Source organism: Vicia villosa, linkage group LG3, assembly GCF_029867415.1.
Source record: "Vicia villosa cultivar HV-30 ecotype Madison, WI linkage group LG3, Vvil1.0, whole genome shotgun sequence".
Lineage (NCBI taxonomy): Eukaryota > Viridiplantae > Streptophyta > Magnoliopsida > Fabales > Fabaceae > Vicia > Vicia villosa.
The window spans coordinates 30341135-30362959 of NC_081182.1; the positions used below are offsets into that span (position 1 = coordinate 30341135).

General features: G+C 35.3%; 1 pseudogene; it reads right to left on the reverse strand.

Moving 5' to 3' along the window:
• Nucleotides 1-15177: 15177 nt before the first annotated feature.
• On the reverse strand, nucleotides 15178-21555 carry LOC131660845 (cysteine proteinase mucunain-like; annotated as a pseudogene).
• Between the last annotated feature and the right edge of the window lie 270 nt (nucleotides 21556-21825).

The following is a 21825-nucleotide window of genomic DNA, read 5'->3' on the forward strand; positions in this document are numbered from 1 at the left end:
CATGAAATTATTCGTATTTACTTATTGTTATGCATTCCTTTAGATTATTTTGATATCTCACCCTTTTTATTTGAATGTTGCCTTTACATGGGTAACACGCAAGTAATTCGTAGTGAAGGTGTGGATGTTAATTGAAGAGGGTGCTCTTCTTTTCTTGTTTTTGCCGGTGTTTAGAGGATTGTTTGTTTGCGTGATATTCCATATAGCATTGTGTCCGATAGAGATCTGGGGTTTACTTTAAGATTTTGGGAAGGTTTACAAAGTGTTTTGGGTACTAAGTTGTGTTTGAGTTTGGCGTATCATCCGCAAATTGATGGTCAGACAGAGAGGACAATTCACTCACTTGAGGATCTTTTGAGATCTTGTGTTTTGGAACAAGGAGGTGTTTGGGAAAGTTATTTTCCTTTTATTGAGTTTACTTGTAACAATAGTTTCCATTCGAGTATTGGAATGACTCCGTTTGAGGCTTTGTATGGTAGAAGGTGTAGGACGCCTTTGTGTTGGTACGAGTAGGGAGAAAGTGATGTGGTTGGACATGAGATATTTAAACAGGCTACGGATAAGATTATGATGATTCAGGAGAAGATGAAGGCTTCTCAGAGTCGTCAGAAGAGTTATCACGATAAAAAGAGGAAAGCACTTAAGTTTGAGGTTGGAGCAGGGATGTCAACGGGGTAGAGAATGCTCGGAGGATGCTTCCTCGCTCCCCGCCCCGCCCCTAAATTTATTCCCCATCCCCAATCCCCACCACGGGGGAATATGTTCCCCCATCTCCATCCCCACGGAGATCCAAGGAGATCGAATTTTAAAAAAAATTCTATACATTTTTTATCAAAACTATGACACTAGTATTTCGTTATTAGCATATATTTGAAGAGTAATTATCATAAGTACAATGAACAAAAGAGAGTGGTTGTTGTGATGATGAAGAGAACGAAGGAGGCGGTGAATGGAAGAAATAAAGATAATTGAAACAATAAAAGGATGAGATGGTGTGTACATTCTATGTATTGGATGCACTTTCTAGAGTTAGGTACTTAGGTAGTGAAACAATATATTATACAATAAAAAATAAAAATAAAATATTTCACTAATGACTCTTCATTTTCTAATACATTAATATTTTTTATGTAAACTTTTATAATTATAAATTATATAATATACAAAATATAAAAGTTAAATAATATGGTCGAAATCGGGGAATCCACGTGGCGGAGGGAACTTTTCCAATCCACGGGTGTTGGTCGAGCGTTGAAGTCGCATAAGTTGACATCACGTTCTATTGGTCCTTATGAGATCTTGAAGAGAGTAGGTGAGGTAGCTTATTAGATTGCTATGTTGTCATCGCTTGCTAATCTTCATGATGTGTTCCATGTGTCTCAGTTGAGGAGGTACATTATGGATCCTTCGCATGTAGTCCAAGTAGATGATGTGCAAGTGGGGATAACCTTACTGTGGAGACTTTACCTATGAGGATTGAGGGTCGGGAGTTGAAGCAACTTCATGGTAAAGAGATTACCTTGGTGAAGGTAGTTTGGGGAGGACCGACAGGTGGAAATGTGACTTGGGAACTCGAGAGTAAGATGATGGAGTTGTATCCTGAGTTGTTTGTTTTATTATTAGTTATTTTCTTATTTATTTGTTTTATTAATTATTATGTGATATGATAATTAATTGAAATTTGGATATATGTGACATATATATTATGTGTGCTGGGTTATTGGGTGTGAAAATAATAAAACAATTAATTGGGCCTAGTAATATGTTAGGATAAGAAAATGTAGGGGTGAGGTTTAATAAGCCCATTTTAGATAATAAAATAGTAAGGGTTAACTAAAACAAAGAATAGAAAGATAGTAAGGAAAAAGAAGAAAAAACAAGAGAAGTGAAGAAAAGAGGAAAAAAGGAGAAAGAAGGAAAAGAGAAAGAGAGAAGAAGGAGACAACTCTAGGTTGAAGATTTTGAACGAAGGTAAGGGTGGTCTTCATCTTGTTATGTGATATATGATTTTATGCAACGGTTAGTAACATGTTAGGATTTGGATATTTTAATTTCTAGATTTTGACATGTTAGGTTTTGTTGAGAATCCATGAAATTGATGTTAGAAATATATTTTGATGTTAGTAATTGATACATATATGTTGTGTTGATGATATGAAATATTGAGTTCTTGATAGAAGAGGTTTAGGGTTTTGGAATTGGTTTGGAATTGAGTTTAAAAGCATAAAAATTTGGTTTTTTGACTTTGGTGTGTAACACCCTTCTAAACCCCGCGGAAATTAATAAAATAATTCAGAGTAAAACATGAAAACAAGGGTGCCACAATTCAATTTAAAACAAATTATCATAAATCAATTGTCATGCTTCACTTAGGGGAAAATCATCCATTTAACAAAATCATGTTTCTATACAGCGGAACATTAATCAACAGATAAGCATAACATCATCTATGCAATATCTCACAAAATTACTCCAATAACAACAAAATAGAGTATCATCATAAACTCTAAACTAACGTTCCCCCAGTGTTACAATATCAGAGCATGACACCGACGCTATACCCAATAAACTGACTCATGAGCTAATCCTCACCGAGCCAAAAGCCGCTACTCGCCAATCTGAAATCATCAAAGTAAGGGTGAGTCTCATTCACAATTAACAAATGTTATCGAATCATAAACAATAACACATCATAGTCACATTATTCATCCAATTTCATTATATTCAGATTGTCAGGAAGTACTCATCAACACACAACAACAATTAGAATACATTACCAAGAGACAACACCATAATTCATCCAAACAAATCATAACCATTACACAATCATCACATATTATAACATTGGACAATCTTCCATTCATGTTATAATACCACAAGTAGCCTAATGCAAATGCAACTATATGCATGTGGTACCAAAATCTGGGATAACCCAACTCACCGATCCACCATCGTCAAGGATACGGCAACACCCACTCACTAATTCCACACAATGGGAATTAGCTACCACTGATCCACCATCGTCAAGGATCAGCCACATAATGATTATGAATGCATGTATCAACCATAACATGCTTAACACCCACATAAATCAACCAAATGTCATAATCATCAACCACCACAATAATCAATAGCCATACACAGTTATGCTATTTCTCAACCACAATAAAATACATATTTCACATCAACAATATATGTATAACAAACACCAATTACAACCACAACCTCATAACAGGTAAATCATTCATCATACAGTGCAACAACAATAATACCCATTTGCACAATTGACAGAAGCAACCACATTATCACAACATACATCATTGCACATATCCAATTATGCACACCACAACCATTGCATCTCATCAGTTATGCAAAACCAGAATAAACCACATTTGAAGAAAATGATACTTTTTAAAATAAAATCAAGTTGTTATTATTTTATTCATTTCATATGGTAGAACATTCAATTTAAGGAACATCGTCCAAAACGGCGTCTAAAACGGACATACGGTTTGAAAGTTACACATCTTTACATTTTTCAAAGAAAACAATTATCGCTACAGCACGCGGCGCCACCCACAGTCCGCGGCGCGTAACGAATAGAAAACACGCCTTCGCGGCGCAAACACAGGTTCGCGGCGCGGAACGAGAAAATTACTCCGCCTTCGCGGCGCGCACCCACCTTCGCGGCGCGAACTGGCAAAAACCAAAGATCTCACATCGATTGACAGCATTACGGGATTCATCCCAAAATCCCCAAAACCCAAATCAAGTTATATCATGAACCTCAAATACCACCATATCAGCCACATACATGTTATAACACAAATATAACACACAAAGAGGATCATTCAATCATCATAACAGCCATATAATCATACAATTCATCACGTCAAACAATTCCCATCAAGATCATCCCAAAACCCCAACCTAACATATCACAAATTGACACAAACAATGCATCTAAATCAGTCCCATCATCTATAATACGATAAAAGATATTAACCGGAAGAGTCCCCCCTTACCTTAGCCAAAAATCTGGACTTTTTCCCTTCTTCTCCATCAAACCCGTAAGCCTCTTTTTCCCTCAAATTCAGCAAGAATCCCCAATCTTTAAACCCGCTTTTCTCCCTCATAGAGAATCTCCCTGACACGAATTAATATATCAAATCGAAGGAAATTTCGTGTAGAATCCGAATCTTCAAGAATTACCTGATTTGGAGTTACGAGCAAAGAGTTATGACCCATTTTGTGAGGGCTGCATCATGAATACGAAAATGCTCTTGTCCATGACTTCTCCATCTCTCCATGTTAGGTTTTTCTCCTCTATTTCTCAAATTCTTCTTATTTTCTTATTTTATGAAAACATAGCATAATTTAGTAATGGGCTCCTTCATATTAACACCCCCACATTACTAACTCCACCAATGGCCCAACAACTAACATTTTATTATTTCCAATTAATTTCAATAAAATGCTAATTTCGAATAATTAATTTAAAACTTAATTAAATTAATTAAATAATAATTTTCGGGATGTTACAACTCTCCCCCACTAGAAGAGTTTTCGTCCTCGAAAACATACTTCGAGTGAAAAGTTCCGGATAGGAGTCCTTCATCTGACTCTCCAGTTCCCCGGTAACATTTGCCTAGCCGATCCTCAAAATTCATCTGACATAACCAACAGAAACATGTCTCGTGCGTTCAATCTCAGCTCTCACGTCGCATTCGACTACCTCAAAGATGTACCACTCGCCATATCTCCAAAAAGGTTAACAACAATAGAACATTGAGGTACAACCCATACAATACGCCCAATAACTGAATACTAAAATTATGCAACCATGGTATGATCACGTTGATCAACACTGCAGTGATGCATTTTATCTACCAAACGTACCAACCTTAGACACACTCTTCCATCTGAGTGATAAAATAATACTTACACTTTTCACCAACTGCTTCCTTCAAGAAACTCAATACTCATATTCTCATACTATTGAATTCCAATTGTCTGACTCCTCTTAAATCACACCAGTAATTATCCAACATGTTACATTCCGCTTTTTCCGCACTACTCTGACTACTCATCACAATCATCTATACCAAATAGATTTATGCGTTTTACCCGATTTCGACTCTCTTTACTTATTCGTTTCAAGAATCATTCCTTACCATCCATGGTACTAGTCCACCACTCATCAATACTTACTCGCACTCAAAAACAAATTCCTGATTCACTTCATCTATTTAAACATCCTAACCGTCAGAACAAGTACACACTCATCAGCCTCAGTACACCATCGCTTACAAAAAGCTCAACTAAGTCACGCTCTCTACTAAGAATCAAATCAACTCCGTCCTTCATAGAGTGTAATTCCTCATTATATCTGGAATCCACAATACCACCTTAACAACGAAACAAGATTATTATAGCATCATATAGTATCAACTCGTCGTTTTAATTTCGCCGAATATATACTCGTTAACTACGTACAACCGTAATAACATATTCATCATCTCGGTAATTATTCAAAAGAGTTATAATTCTTCGACACGACACCCTTACCTCCACTGGATTCTAAATCCAACATATAGATCAATACATATTCTCTATGTAGGCTTCCGACATATTAATTCCTTACTTCCCGCGAGTAGTACTCATAACATACTCCACATCACACTTTCGCTGCGCGACTCTGATTGCCCGTCTTAAGTCATCATCCACCATGTTGCACTCTTCCATATTCACTTCTTCATAAGTTCACACAACATAGTGAGTGATTATTCTCACGACTTAGTATTCATCGCATCTTAAACCATTAAGGTAACAAAACAAGCTTATCTCTTCTATATGATTCCATCTACTACCAACAAGAGATTTAGGGTGATCAAGTCCTAAATTTGTCAATATTAGTTGAAAATCATATTTAAGCATAAACCGTCGTTACTACATAATAGTGTCCATTTCCGAGTTTGCACCAAACTCATTAACATCGTCATAGTTCAATAATCCACTACGGTGTCCTTCTTCTAGGATATTCTTCCGAAGCTCAAAACATCAGAACCATAAATCCAATCACTCAACCTCATTATATTATTCCCATCGATTCTGAATTCACCGCCTTTACCTTGGTAATTCAAAGTTAACCTATCGATCAACTCAACATCATTTTTCTGACCTTTTCTAATCTCGTCAAGAATACCACTAGTCATCTTTAGCATACCCAAGCTAACACTATTAGAAGTGCCTTCACATACTAACTCAAGTCTCTAAATTGTCCAATTAAATCCAACTCATTCATCATTAGCACCGACATTTTAAAGACTTCTTACGCAACATAATAGCACAACATTCATAACTCGTGGTTTTAATCCAAATTCTATTACATCCTTCACGTCCAATTATCATCCCACTCGGAATCTCAACAAAGTCTCCCTCACGTCAACAATGTTAGAAATTCCCTACAATCCTTCTTTTATACTTATCGTTACCTTGCCATCACAAATACGATTCCCAGGGTTCTAAAGTTTACTTCACCTTTACTACTAATTTACTCATTCACTAAAAATCCATCGGTATTCAAATCATCTTTGTGACCGAACATCTCATCAACTTATTCATCAACAACATGTTCTACTCCACGTCGTTTCAAACAATCGCGGTAGTAGGCATTCTTATTCAACAAGTTTCACGCTTCTATAACCGACTTCAGAACCTCTCCTCATAGGGTCACTCTACCGTATTTATAACTCTTCCATAAGTTAGAACACAATCCCTCCTCCTCGTAGGTTCAAACGGCACATTAATCCGACACTCGGAACCCAAGATATGAATTTTCCAATCATTGCCCGAAAAATGCAACACCGACATCATGCAGCGACACTCTATACGATATATCCAAAACTTCTCAATTGGTAAATTCAATTCTTAAAATTACTCCTCAACAAACCTGCTAATTATTCCTTCGATCCACTCAACACTGACACTAACATCCCGTGCAGTACCAATAAACAAGTCTAGTTATAAGAACAAGAGTAACCGCAACTTCGCCTCCTTCCAACGTCATCCTGTCACAATTAATTATGTTACAGCTGCTGCAACCATTTTTATAACAAAGTTCATCTCGTTAGCTTTCCGACGCTTCAAACGGAACTCAAATCGGATGTCCAGAACTCCAGTTATGAATTTTCGAAGTTCCGCAGCTATTCAGCAATTTTCCTGCGTTTTGCTTACGAAAATCTCTCTCCAAAACTCATTCTCTTCAACTCTATCACATTCCAAACAGCCCCTTATCATATCTCTTTACTTCCAAACATCATTATAACTTGAGCAACACTTCCCATCGCCGAAGCGCAATTTCTGAAACATTACTACATCAATCCTCTTCGCAAACTTGCAGCTGAACCTCTTCTGAGTCGTAAGGCTACTCAACTGACAGCTTCGCAGCACACCAGCAGAGCTGACACATTGCAACTTTCCAATTTCCTTCTCTTACAATAATTGTCAATTACCTCTAATCATATTCCTTCAAGATGTTCCAACTCAATTCCCAGTGAAGTCTTAATTCCAAGTCACCTTCAATTCGGAAAACAACAAACTCCGACAACGCTCGCACTGTTGCCAACAACAGCCTACTGAATCAATCTTCTTACAACTGAAACATAACCGAGAAGCGAAGCTTCTCCCCCACTTGTTTCAATCCAACACCTGCAACAAACAACCAAGTACCGACAGTGATTCACTCACATGTCGCGTACCAAGGAATAAAATGCCGACAATATACAACTGTCGCGCAACTCAACTGACTCAACAATTGGCCGGACGGACCGACCTGCTCTGATACCACTATTGTAACACCCTTCTAAACCCCGCGGAAATTAATAAAATAATTCAGAGTAAAACATGAAAACAAGGGTGCCACAATTCAATTTAAAACAAATTATCATAAATCAATTGTCATGCTTCACTTAGGGGAAAATCATCCATTTAACAAAATCATGTTTCTATACAGCGGAACATTAATCAACAGATAAGCATAACATCATCTATGCAATATCTCACAAAATTACTCCAATAACAACAAAATAGAGTATCATCATAAACTCTAAACTAACGTTCCCCCAGTGTTACAATATCAGAGCATGACACCGACGCTATACCCAATAAACTGACTCATGAGCTAATCCTCACCGAGCCAAAAGCCGCTACTCGCCAATCTGAAATCATCAAAGTAAGGGTGAGTCTCATTCACAATTAACAAATGTTATCGAATCATAAACAATAACACATCATAGTCACATTATTCATCCAATTTCATTATATTCAGATTGTCAGGAAGTACTCATCAACACACAACAACAATTAGAATACATTACCAAGAGACAACACCATAATTCATCCAAACAAATCATAACCATTACACAATCATCACATATTATAACATTGGACAATCTTCCATTCATGTTATAATACCACAAGTAGCCTAATGCAAATGCAACTATATGCATGTGGTACCAAAATCTGGGATAACCCAACTCACCGATCCACCATCGTCAAGGATACGGCAACACCCACTCACTAATTCCACACAATGGGAATTAGCTACCACTGATCCACCATCGTCAAGGATCAGCCACATAATGATTATGAATGCATGTATCAACCATAACATGCTTAACACCCACATAAATCAACCAAATGTCATAATCATCAACCACCACAATAATCAATAGCCATACACAGTTATGCTATTTCTCAACCACAATAAAATACATATTTCACATCAACAATATATGTATAACAAACACCAATTACAACCACAACCTCATAACAGGTAAATCATTCATCATACAGTGCAACAACAATAATACCCATTTGCACAATTGACAGAAGCAACCACATTATCACAACATACATCATTGCACATATCCAATTATGCACACCACAACCATTGCATCTCATCAGTTATGCAAAACCAGAATAAACCACATTTGAAGAAAATGATACTTTTTAAAATAAAATCAAGTTGTTATTATTTTATTCATTTCATATGGTAGAACATTCAATTTAAGGAACATCGTCCAAAACGGCGTCTAAAACGGACATACGGTTTGAAAGTTACACATCTTTACATTTTTCAAAGAAAACAATTATCGCTACAGCACGCGGCGCCACCCACAGTCCGCGGCGCGTAACGAATAGAAAACACGCCTTCGCGGCGCAAACACAGGTTCGCGGCGCGGAACGAGAAAATTACTCCGCCTTCGCGGCGCGCACCCACCTTCGCGGCGCGAACTGGCAAAAACCAAAGATCTCACATCGATTGACAGCATTACGGGATTCATCCCAAAATCCCCAAAACCCAAATCAAGTTATATCATGAACCTCAAATACCACCATATCAGCCACATACATGTTATAACACAAATATAACACACAAAGAGGATCATTCAATCATCATAACAGCCATATAATCATACAATTCATCACGTCAAACAATTCCCATCAAGATCATCCCAAAACCCCAACCTAACATATCACAAATTGACACAAACAATGCATCTAAATCAGTCCCATCATCTATAATACGATAAAAGATATTAACCGGAAGAGTCCCCCCTTACCTTAGCCAAAAATCTGGACTTTTTCCCTTCTTCTCCATCAAACCCGTAAGCCTCTTTTTCCCTCAAATTCAGCAAGAATCCCCAATCTTTAAACCCGCTTTTCTCCCTCATAGAGAATCTCCCTGACACGAATTAATATATCAAATCGAAGGAAATTTCGTGTAGAATCCGAATCTTCAAGAATTACCTGATTTGGAGTTACGAGCAAAGAGTTATGACCCATTTTGTGAGGGCTGCATCATGAATACGAAAATGCTCTTGTCCATGACTTCTCCATCTCTCCATGTTAGGTTTTTCTCCTCTATTTCTCAAATTCTTCTTATTTTCTTATTTTATGAAAACATAGCATAATTTAGTAATGGGCTCCTTCATATTAACACCCCCACATTACTAACTCCACCAATGGCCCAACAACTAACATTTTATTATTTCCAATTAATTTCAATAAAATGCTAATTTCGAATAATTAATTTAAAACTTAATTAAATTAATTAAATAATAATTTTCGGGATGTTACATGGTGCAGTGGTAATCGGTTATTGGTATATGGGTACCCATTCTAGAGGGAATCGGGTACCGTTGTTTGGGCAGACTTTTGAAATTTTGAAAAATTCATAACTTTCAAACTGTAACTCCACTTTCAGTCCCTGTTCGAAGCGTTAGGAAGCTAGCGTGATATTCTTTTCAATAAAAATAACTTTGTTGGAAGTAGGTGATTTAATAATTGCGTGGTTATGTAAAATGATACGTATGGGTGTATATATATATATTGTGAATTAATGTTTGGATGACTTTTGAATCAATTCTTTGTGATAACATGATACTTGAGTTTTCCATGTATGTATGTTGTGAATTATGATTACTCGAGAATAACATTGTTGAGCTTTGTTTGCTACTTGTTATTGGTGATGTGTGGATTTGGTGAATGTTGTGATGATGTTTTCATGTGTGATTGATAACATGATTACGTGTATGTTTGTGCAAATGTGTGATGAATTCATATGTGATAAATTGGAGAGATATATGCTTGTATAATTAAGATTGAGAGATGGTCTTAATTGCATACGGTGGTCGATATTTTCACATGCATCCATTTATTAGGTGACAAAGAGGCAATGTTCGGTAGTTCCGTGGGAGCTATTTACTTGTCCCAAACTGTGGAGATGGGTTTGAAGTCTAGAGGATGGACTTATTTTGGTGGTTATTTGTCTGGATATGAGAGAGGCGGTAAATCCGTTAAGGATAACATGGTACCACATGCATTGAGTCGCATTGGAGTCACATGTATCGATGTGAATTGCATTTGGTGTGTTTGTGTGCTAATTGTGTAAATTGGTACTTTGTTGATAATTGTGATTGTATTACTTGGTATCTTGAATTTATCAAGTTATGTCGTATGTGTAAACATGTGATATGTATTTAAAAAGTGTTGAATACATGTATGTTTGAAGTGTGATGAATTCTTTTTTTTATGTTGTTATACATTGTAAGGATTAGTAGTGGAGCTATTCCTTTATTTATTCGTTTAGTATTTTTAGGTTTTGTGTCGTGCTCTAATTATGTAATACCGGGGAACGTTGTTGATTCATATTTTGAAGGATACCTTGTATTCTTTTCTATTATGTTATCTTAATAAAATTATGTGATGTTTGGCGATTATGCCTAAGTTTAATTGAAGTGAAATAATTATGAGAAAATAATGTGTTTTGTCTGATCGAATATGAATCCGCTGCGAAAGTGAATGTGTTGAGCTATAGAAACATGAACTATATTTAAAGTGTTATTGAGCATGACAGTTGTTTATGATTTTTTGAATTATGTGTGACACCCTTGAAATAATATGCATGATATCTTATTCTTATTTATGTTATATTTTCCCCAGGGTTTTAGAAGGGTGTTACAATTATCATTCTGGTAAAGCTAATGTCGTGTCAGATTCTTTAAGCCGGAGGTCTTTGCATATCACTACCACAAAAACACATCTAACGTCGGACGCGAAATGCGTTTGACCTCGACAACGAAAGCGAGGTAACGAAAAGGTGTCTTGAAAAGCTACCCCTTATCACCTCGGTCATCAAAATGTCGAGGGGTAAAGTTAACTGCATGTGGGTTCGAGGTAATAAATAAATATTCTTAACAAAAAGAGAAGAACAACAACAACAACAACAATAATAATGGAGAACAACAATAAGAAGAAGAACAACAAGAACAAGAATAACATCAATGACACAATTCCAGTAGGAACCAAACAATCTACAATGTACAAATCATTACGTAAAATTATGTGTAAGAAGGAGTGGAAGGAATATAAAAGAAGGGAAAAATAATTTTGAAAAGACAAAGAGATGTAATCATTCAACAGCTCAAGATAGCTAGTCAACCAGAAGATCATTTCAACTTCCAAGATAAGAAACCGTGGAGAATTAAATAAGCAATAATTAGAAGGAAACTTGACATGCGTGAAATCTATTGGCTTTTAGATTTTCAAAGATCAGAGAAGAGGAAGAATCAGAAGAATCAATATAAAAACGAAAGAACTTCATCTAGAGAAATCAAAGAAGAGGAAGAATCAAAATAAGTACTTCTGCTAAAACTTTATCCAAAGAAATCAAAGAAGAGGAAGAACCAAAACATAAAATGTGTACTTTATCCAATACTGAGAGAACAGAAGCTGATGTGGATGTAAAGGTCTAAGCCGTTGAAAGAGACCATGCTACCGAATCTTTCAGAGTCACGAGAGCTCTCAGAAAGAGGAGATCAAGAAGAAAAAAGATGAAAAGGCCAGTCATCATCAATTCTGATGATGATTATGAAGCAGATTATACTTGTCAAACTTTCTCTCAGCAGAGAATTTAGATATGATTAATAAAAAAATGACTTTTTTGTAATTTTATTTAATAAAAATTTTATTCTATGGTTTCTTATCTGTCATCTTAAGGTTACAACTAATTTAGGGATTTCATTCTATGATTTCATACACACTAATCTCTTAGCTTTCATCATATGGTTATATTCTACTAAAACTGAATAAAACCAGAACACAGTTGCAACAAAACAAAAATAAAGGAAATGTGAATGACACACCAATGCTTCATACACAAAATCTAAAACCTAAAAATTATAACTTACAGTAAATTATCTTGTTGTCTTTCCCATATTCATTCTTGTTGTCTTTCCTAGATTCTTGATGCATAGCCTTCAAGGCAGTTTGCACGTTAACCAATATTTCTTCTAATAAAAGCAGGTGTTTGCATAACCATCCAAAACACCAAAATCAAAACCTAAAACAACCCAAAGTTATTATCACAAAATTTGAATAAGAAATGAACGTAGCGAAGATGCCCAACTATGATCCATAAAATAATGCTTCTCAACAACAAGAACAATAGTAATGGAAAACAATAACAATAACAACAATAATGGAGAACAACAACAACAACAAAAAGAAAAATAGTAATGGAGAACAACAACAACAACATCAAGAAAAACAAGAACAACAGTAATGAAGAAGAACAATACAAGAACAACAGTAGTGGAGAACAACAATAACAACAATAACAACAACAGTAATGGAGAAGAACAACAACAAGAACAATAATAACATACTACGGACAAGAATTTTTACATTAATGATGAGAGAGTTTTTTCGTTCGATATGACTCCTTGGAGAAGAAGTGTTCTTTCGTTGATTGGAGAAGTAATTTTCTTTCGTTAGGGCTCGAAAATTAATTTAGACACTTAGGGAATTAAAAAGATAAAGAGTATTTATCTTGGTTAATCTAAAAAACCGAAGTAACATAGCCGACGTAAAATCTATAAAAAAAAAACCTTTTTTTTTGCAAAAAGTATAAAAAATTAGGATGTTTTTATCTCGATTTTATAGAAAACTGAGGTAACATATCTGTCGTAAAAATTTTAAAAAAATAAAGGCACCTTTTTGGATCCATATAAAATATTAAATAGTAGGAACTGGGAATCGAACCTCAAACCCTAGACATATATTTATGTCGCTTTATTTAAATCCGAGGTAACATATTCATTTCGATTTTATTTAAATAAAACAAGACGCTCCGATCACATGTACCCACAGTTTTTTATTGTACATGGTAAAATCTTCGTAATAAAAAAACATTATTTGTTGTAGTGTATGTCTGCGTTGATGGTTAGAGAGTTAGAATTAATTGACCAGTTCAAAGACTTGAGTTTGATCTATGAGTTGACACTTTAGAGTGTAATGTTGGGTATGTTGAAGATTAATAATGATTTTCTGGATAATATAAAAGAGAGTCAGAAATTGAAGGTGAAGTTGGTAGACTTGATGGATGGGAGTAATCAGAATGAAAATGGTGATTTTAAAGTAGATGAGCATGACGTGTTGAGATTCCGAGGTTAAATTTATATACTTGATAATTCTGATTTGAAAAAGATGATTCTAGAGGAAAGTCATCTAAGTAGTGTAAGTATCTATCTGAGAGCTACTAAGACGTATCGGGATTTAAATAAGATATTTTGGTGGTCGGGACTGAAGCGTGATGTGGTTCAGTTTGTGTATGCATGTTTGACTTGCTAGAAGTCATAGGTGAAACACCAAAAGCTTGCAGGAATGATGCAACCGTTGGATATTCCATAGTGGAAATGAGATAGCATTTATATGGATTTTGTAACTGGGTTGCCGAATACTCCGAGAGGGCATGATGCCATTTAGGTGATTGTTGATAGACTAACGAAGTTGACACATTTTATTCCGATTAACATCAGTTTTTCTTTGTAGAGGCTGACAGAGATTTACCTCTGTGTGATTATGAAGTTGCATGGAGTTTCATTGTGTATTGTGTTTGATAGAGATTCGAGGTTTTCATCCGGATTTTGGGAGAGTCTACAAAAGGCTTTGGGTTCCAAGCTGAGGTTGAGTTTTGTTATCATCCACAAATAAGGGTGATAAAACGGGCCGCCCGCCCCGCCTTAAGCCCGCCAAAAAGCAAGCAGGGCGGGCAAGCCCGCCAAGTGAAATAGGCATAAAAATCATGCCCGCCCCGCTAAGATAGCGGGTTGACGCGCGGTGGGCTTTCCCGCCTACTTTTTATATTTTTTTCATTTTATTAATAGATTAATAGCCTTTTTTACCTTTTAATTAAATTTTTCACTTATTTTTTTAAACAATTTTTTATAAAAACATCTTTTTAACAAACTTTACTTAAAAAATAATATATATTTACAAATAAATATATAAAATAAAACCATGAAGAATTGGAATTACTAGAATTAAATAAAAAAGGATGGGCTTAAGGCGAGACGGACTGAACGAATAGGCGAGGCAGATTTTAGCGGGCGGCAGACTTTGGTGGGGCGAGCTTTGGTGGGCGGCGGGTTTTGTCGGGGCGGACTTTCGTGGGCGGCGGGCCCAAAATCCCAACCCAACCCAATCCGCCAGCTTTTGGCGGGTGCGCAGGCCGGCCCGGCGGGCCATGGTCCGTTTTGCCACCCCTATTCACAGACAGATGGTCATACGGAGATGATTATTCAGTCATTAGAGGATTTGTTAAGAGCTTGTGTTCTCAAACAAAGAGGTGCTTAGGATAGTCATTTGCCACTGATAGAGTTTTTTATAATAACAATTACCATTCTAGTATTAGGATGGCGCCTTTTGAAGCATCGTATGGACGAAAGTGTAGAATACGTTTGTGTTGGCATGAATCTGGTGAAAGTGTAGTGCTTGGACCAAAAATTATCCAACAAACTATTGATAAAGTGAAGCTGATTCGAGAAAAGATGAAAGCTTCCCAGAGTAGGCAAAAGAGTTACCATGACAAGAGGAGGAAAGATCTTGAGTTTCAAGAGGGAGATCATGTATTCATGATCGAGTCACTCTGGTGACCTGTGTTAGGGATGCCATGATGTCAAGGAAGCTTACTCCTCGGTTTATTGGTCCAAGAAGGACCGCATTGTTGTTTTAAGAAAACCAGAGTCATAGTATGAAGTAAGTGGTATTGAGCATCTTGGCATGCCATGTGTCCATGTAAGGAGCAGAGGTAGGCTTAACTCACTTGTTGCAAGTTATTTGTGCCACTAGGAAATCAAGTAGAATAAGGAAGCTTGCACTCATTAAATGAGGCATTTTTGGATATAAAACCGGCCATTTATATTAAGGCATTTAAACCCCTTTTGTTTAGGAGACACATCTAAAAACACACACTTGTGACTTCTAAATTAGAGTCTGTGTCGATTATAAGGTCGAAGAGATGGAAAATGTAAGCAACCAAACACTTTGAGTGACTTGTAATTGGTTAGCTTCTTGTGCAAGGCATTGTAGAGAGGGTGAAGCTAGACAAACCTGTAATAGAAAGCCTATTAATTATGTAAATAGCCATAGTGAGGTTTTGATCCCAATAAGATAAAGAAATAAAAACATGGGCCAAGAGAATGAGCCTCATATCAACAATTTGCTTGTGACGTACATGGACACGCGAGTCTATGTAATATGCCTAGATCAGATACTGCATAACTTTGATATTAGTTTGGAACTAAGTCATGACATAAGTATGAAACCATTTGAAGGTAGTCATAACATCAAGTTTGAGTTTAAGAAAGTAAACCCAATTATACTTAATGCATGCATCAACAAAGCTAATATTGTATTAGAATCTGGTTTTAAGCATGAATGATGCAGGACCCCAAAGATCAGTATACACAACATCAAAAGGTGCACTATAGACACTAGTAAAACTAGGGGAATGAATTCAGTTAGCCTTACCTAAACAACAAGAACTGCAAATTCGTGGTATATATTTATTGACTTTTATATTACACAAATGAAGTAAATGTCTAACAGTTTGAAAGTTGGCATGTCCTAATCTATAGTGCCATAATGAAAAATCATCATAAGAATTATAACCTTCTAGAGCAGACCTATGACTAAAATTACAACTAGTAGATGTAATAGAAACAAGACCATAAGCCTTTGACTGAGCCAAATAAATATGAGGAAAGCAATACTTCCATTTTCATCGGGAAATCCTTCAAGGACAACCTAATTAGAAACCTAAGATTTCATAAAACACTCGTTAGCGAGAAATTCAAAAGTGACATAGTTGTCTTCGGCAAATTTCGAAATAGACAATAAATTTCTAATTATGTCAGGCACGTGAAGGATATGTTTAAGAACTAGCTTACTATTAGGTGAAGACTGAGGAACAAATCATGATGAACTAATAGAGTTAATAGAAAGAGTTTGACCATTGTCTATTTGAACTTTATCAATGTCTAAGCATGCAGACTTATGTTGTATGATAGAATCAAAACAGGTAAAGTGATAGGAAGAATCCGAGTCTGCAAACCTCATTTGGGTTGTGGATCTGTTGTATCCATCGTTGTAGTTCGAGTGTTAGAGCTACCTTATGTACCATACATTTCACCATTGGTTTGACTTTCATTCACATACACATTTTCACTGACACCTTGATTGTTTATTGCAGAGACAAAGTATTCATCATACTTGTGTCAACACTTAAACACAGTGTGTCCATATTTACCACAGAGTTGGCTTGCGCGTGTTGGTTTATTTCTTGAGCTTCCTCCTCTAAAACAACCACAACCTCTAAACACATGTTATGACTTCCAGGAACAAAAGAAGGTTCATTATGAGCTAGGTTTGCCGAGACATTAGAGACCGAAAGTTCTTGCTTGAACATATCAAGTTGAGCTTCTTAAACGTATATTAGTGCTTCAATATTGTAAATTATACGAGGTTCAAGACAATTGTACACTTGCATCACAGACGAATTGTATTCGTTCGGAAGTCCATCTAGGATACCATCAATGTGATCTTGTTCAGATATGTAACCACCTACGAAAAGCTGGGAATCTACAATTGCTTTGATGCGAAGAACAAACTCTGATGCAGAACGATTGAGTTTCTTTGTAGTTTTGAGTTTAATGCGCAATTGTCTCACGCGTGCTTTCATAATCGTTGTGAAGTGCCTGTGAACATTATCCCACACCTCATAGGACCATTTACAGGAAAGTAAACACGGGAGCATCGTTTCAAAGATTGTTGAATGCAACCGCGTGAATAGAGCTTGGTCTTGTACTATCCATGTTTCGTATTCCATTTAGATGATGTTTCAAAGAAGATTTTCGTCTGTTTTGAACATAAGAGGTATTTTAGGTTTCACCGCATGGTTGTGAAGCTTATGCGAGAGAATCACGCCTTCGGCCTTCCACCTGAAGATTCCACAACATATAATTGTTATCTTACAGTTTAATGGAGAGCGTGTGATCAAACGATGGAGAAGAAGAGTAAGAGCTTCCAAACTTATAAGCTACATTATGTGAAACAACTCTCACCTATTATTTTTCAATGTATGTTTTAGCAGGAATTCTAGTGTAGGAATAAAAGGGAGTGTAACTAGCATCTTCAAAATCACAAATTTCCGAAGTACAATAAAATATTTGAGACTCACATCTATCATGAGACAACGTGAATGATCTCTTTAAATTCATAAAGGATATAGTGTGCGAGAATACTAATTAATGGGGGTGGTAATCTTTATCAAAAGCAGGAAAAAAAGCCCTTATTAAATCGGTATTTCAATCTCTTCCTACCTATTTTATGATCTTTTTCCTATTCCATCTACACCAGGGGATGAGATTGAAAAATTATGAATTTCTTTAGTGGGAAATAATAATGTTTGAAATAAAGGTATTAAATGCTTGTCCTGGGAATGTAAATGCATCTTCACCAGAGGTAGAATGTTAGAGAAATGGATTCATCTTGATACTCATTTTTCTTAGAGTAATAATGGGCCAGTTTGTTTGAGCTTTAAAAAAATGGATTTTTTTTTTGTATTTTTGAAAATGGATTTTTTAAAACCGTTTTTCAAAATATTACAAGTTTTTTTATATTCGATTTTTCTAAAATGAAACACTTAATTTGACATCCTATAACATAAACATACATAATTGAAGACCAAAATTTAGTCAAAATCATAATTTTTTTAAAAAGTTGTATTTCAAAAATGATTTTTATGAAAATCTATTTGAAATAGCTTCAAAATTAAGTGATTTTTTGAAATTTTGATATCCAAATTTTTTTCCCATAAATAGATGAAATACCTAAAATCACATTTTAAGAATAACTATTCAAACAAAATTTTCATTTGAAGCTTTTATAAAAAGTTTCTTTGTAAAAATTTTTTTCACAAAATTTAATAACACTATAAAAATCATTTTTAAAAAAAGCCAAAACAAACGGGCCCAATATTCCAGAAACTACTGCTCATCTTGTATTGTCTTGCTCTAAAAATATATCAGTTTGGCAAACTCTAAAATTGTGGCAGAATATTAATGCTTTGTTGAGTCTTAATCTCTGAAGTATGGTTACTCGTGGTACTTTTTAATCATTATTCAATTTTGAGTGAAATTTATGATTTATTCAAATATCAATATAGTATATTTATGTATTTTACTTTTGTTGTTATTATATCTTAACATTATTTTGATCTTTTAAAACTTTTTTAGTGATATTTTATTATGAACCTAACAATTTAGTTATTTTACTCATACATTTTATAGAAAACTCTTATTTTTTCTAAACATATCCGTACCTTAATTTTTTTAAAATGCCGTATCCTGTATCATTACCAGTACCCGCACCGGGTACGGGTACCGTACCCTTACCTATGCATCATAGGTCTGAATATATATGACTATAACAGCATCTTTTTCATTTTTGATGCAAGGTTTTTCCAAGGAAAACCATAGTATCTTTGTTTGGAGCCTTTGAAGGAGTAACCACATCAGAGTTTGGGATAATGATAACAAAAGGCATGTTCACATTAATAAACTCACAATTAAAATCATAAGCAATTTTTACAATATTATATAACAAACACTATAATTTATCTCAAAGGTGATATGTGTATGGATGATCATGACATCGAGTCTTAACTATGATGACTACTCTGAGTGGAAGTCAATAGGACATTTATAAACTAACAGGTGAATAAATAAATCACCATATTTCAGAATCTCTACAAGTTCTAAACAATAATCAAATGTATGATTGTAGGTAGAAATTTTAGAATACAAATACATGAACCAACAAAAAACAAACACAGATCTACATAATTCTGCATGAAAATCTGTCTGCATTAGAATGACATAAGTTTATTGTTTTATATATATGTAGCCTTTTAACAGTAAGATAATGAAAGAAAATGAGTACCAAGTTAATCATAGTCTACTTAAGCAACATTCATCCTATTCTGACTTCCAAACGTCCAATGCGGTTTAGCAAGAGTTCTCTTCATTGCCTTTACTCCAAACGGATTATCATTACTCTGCAATACAAACCAATTCAAATAGTGCATAATTAGTTATGTTGCAAATTGGATAGTCATGAGCATAACAACTTGATTTGTCTTTACAACAGACTGCAGCTTCAAGAGGACAACATCCCCATGAGAAGTATAGTTTTCCAAATCCAAATGAACAACAACAAGTAGTTCCCGAAGCACAACCGTAGGATGTACTACAAATTTACTAAAAACAGATGGTGGGTTCCCAAGTGAAGGAGGAGATGGTCCGGGATTTGGAGAATTTTGGCCCTTCTTTATAGGATAGGAAGAATGAATTGCAACTCCACATTTTCCTGACACGCTCGTTGCTAAATTACGCTCCATTTTTACATAACTTGTTTCTCTGCCGCTCTTACCTCATGAATTCCTCATTATCCAATAATCAACTCCGTTTTCTGTTCCATACACAACAACGGTTACACCATGGTCTAATGATGTCTCACATCTTTCGGTAAATATACTATTCAAAATTCGAGACATGTAGTCAAGACCGTCTTTAAGAGGGTGCAAGACGGACTATCGCACAAGGTCTAAAATTTATCACAAGTATACCTTAGCTAAAAAGGGTTCATAAAATGTTTGTCACAATTAAACGGTGGTTAAATGTGATCTCTATTTGTTGTGTCATGATTAAACTGTGAATAATCTACATAAAGGCCTCTAAAAGTTGAGACGAAAATGGAAGTAGTATATATACTAAGCCAAAAAACAAATATTTCACATAGATAGGTAAAAGAGAGTCTGACAATTGAAATTTCAAATGACTTGTTACTTGTGAAATTTCAAATGAAGAAACTTACCGATACATATAATTGAAATTGTCTACCGGCTGCTTCAATAGCAACACTGATTGGTTGATTTGTAACTGCTCTTTTCAAGGCTAATTGGTCATCAGCAGGAACCTGTTCGTAGTCATCAATTGTAACAACTCTATAATTTTTCTGATCAAAAGACAAAAGAGAAAACTAAGCCATTATTAAGGGGTAAATATTACCATCATCATAAAAATAAGACTAAATTACCTTGTTTTGATCACATCTACCATCGACAGCACGATAGGCACGATAGAGATAATTCTTATTGCTGTCAATACCACAATTGTTTATGATGAACTCAAAGGCATTACTTATGGCGGAGAAAAGAAATATGCCTTTGAGTTCATCATAAACAATTATGCCTTTGAGTTCATCATAAACAATGGTGGTATTGACACCGATTATCCTTATCGCGTAGTTGATGGTAGATGTGATCTAAACAAAGTAATGTAGTCTGCATTTTTATTATGATTGTAATAGTTATCCCTCCAATAATTACTTAAGCTTTTCTGTATTGTCTTTCCCTGCAGAAAAATGCTTGTTACAATAAATGACTACTTCCTGCTTATAATGAGTTAGTCTTGAAAAAAGTTGTTCCAATAGGGAATTCCAGTTATATGTATAGGTAAACATTGAAATCATAGATCATCCTTTTTCTTCAAAATATTCCTCCAACTTCTTCAACTTCTTCGGCCACCACTTGTTGAACTATTGTTGCTCTAGGTGTCATTGTTGACCTAGATGGATTTCCAACTTGAAGTTGACTTGATCTCCTAGTTTAGATTAAAGAATCATTAGCCCCACTTGCATCGACAAGTTGAGTCCAAGTTAAATCATGATTTGGATGAACCAAGTCTTGTATAGGTTCACCATCATCTCCTACCTTTTCCATCTCTTCCACCAACCATTCGGTGTGAAAATTAATTTTGTAAAATTCCATAGGATCTATTTTACGCGAATTTTAAACCTTTCAGTCAAAGCTTGATTATACTTGATAAAAACCTTTCAATATATTGGACCATTCTTTAT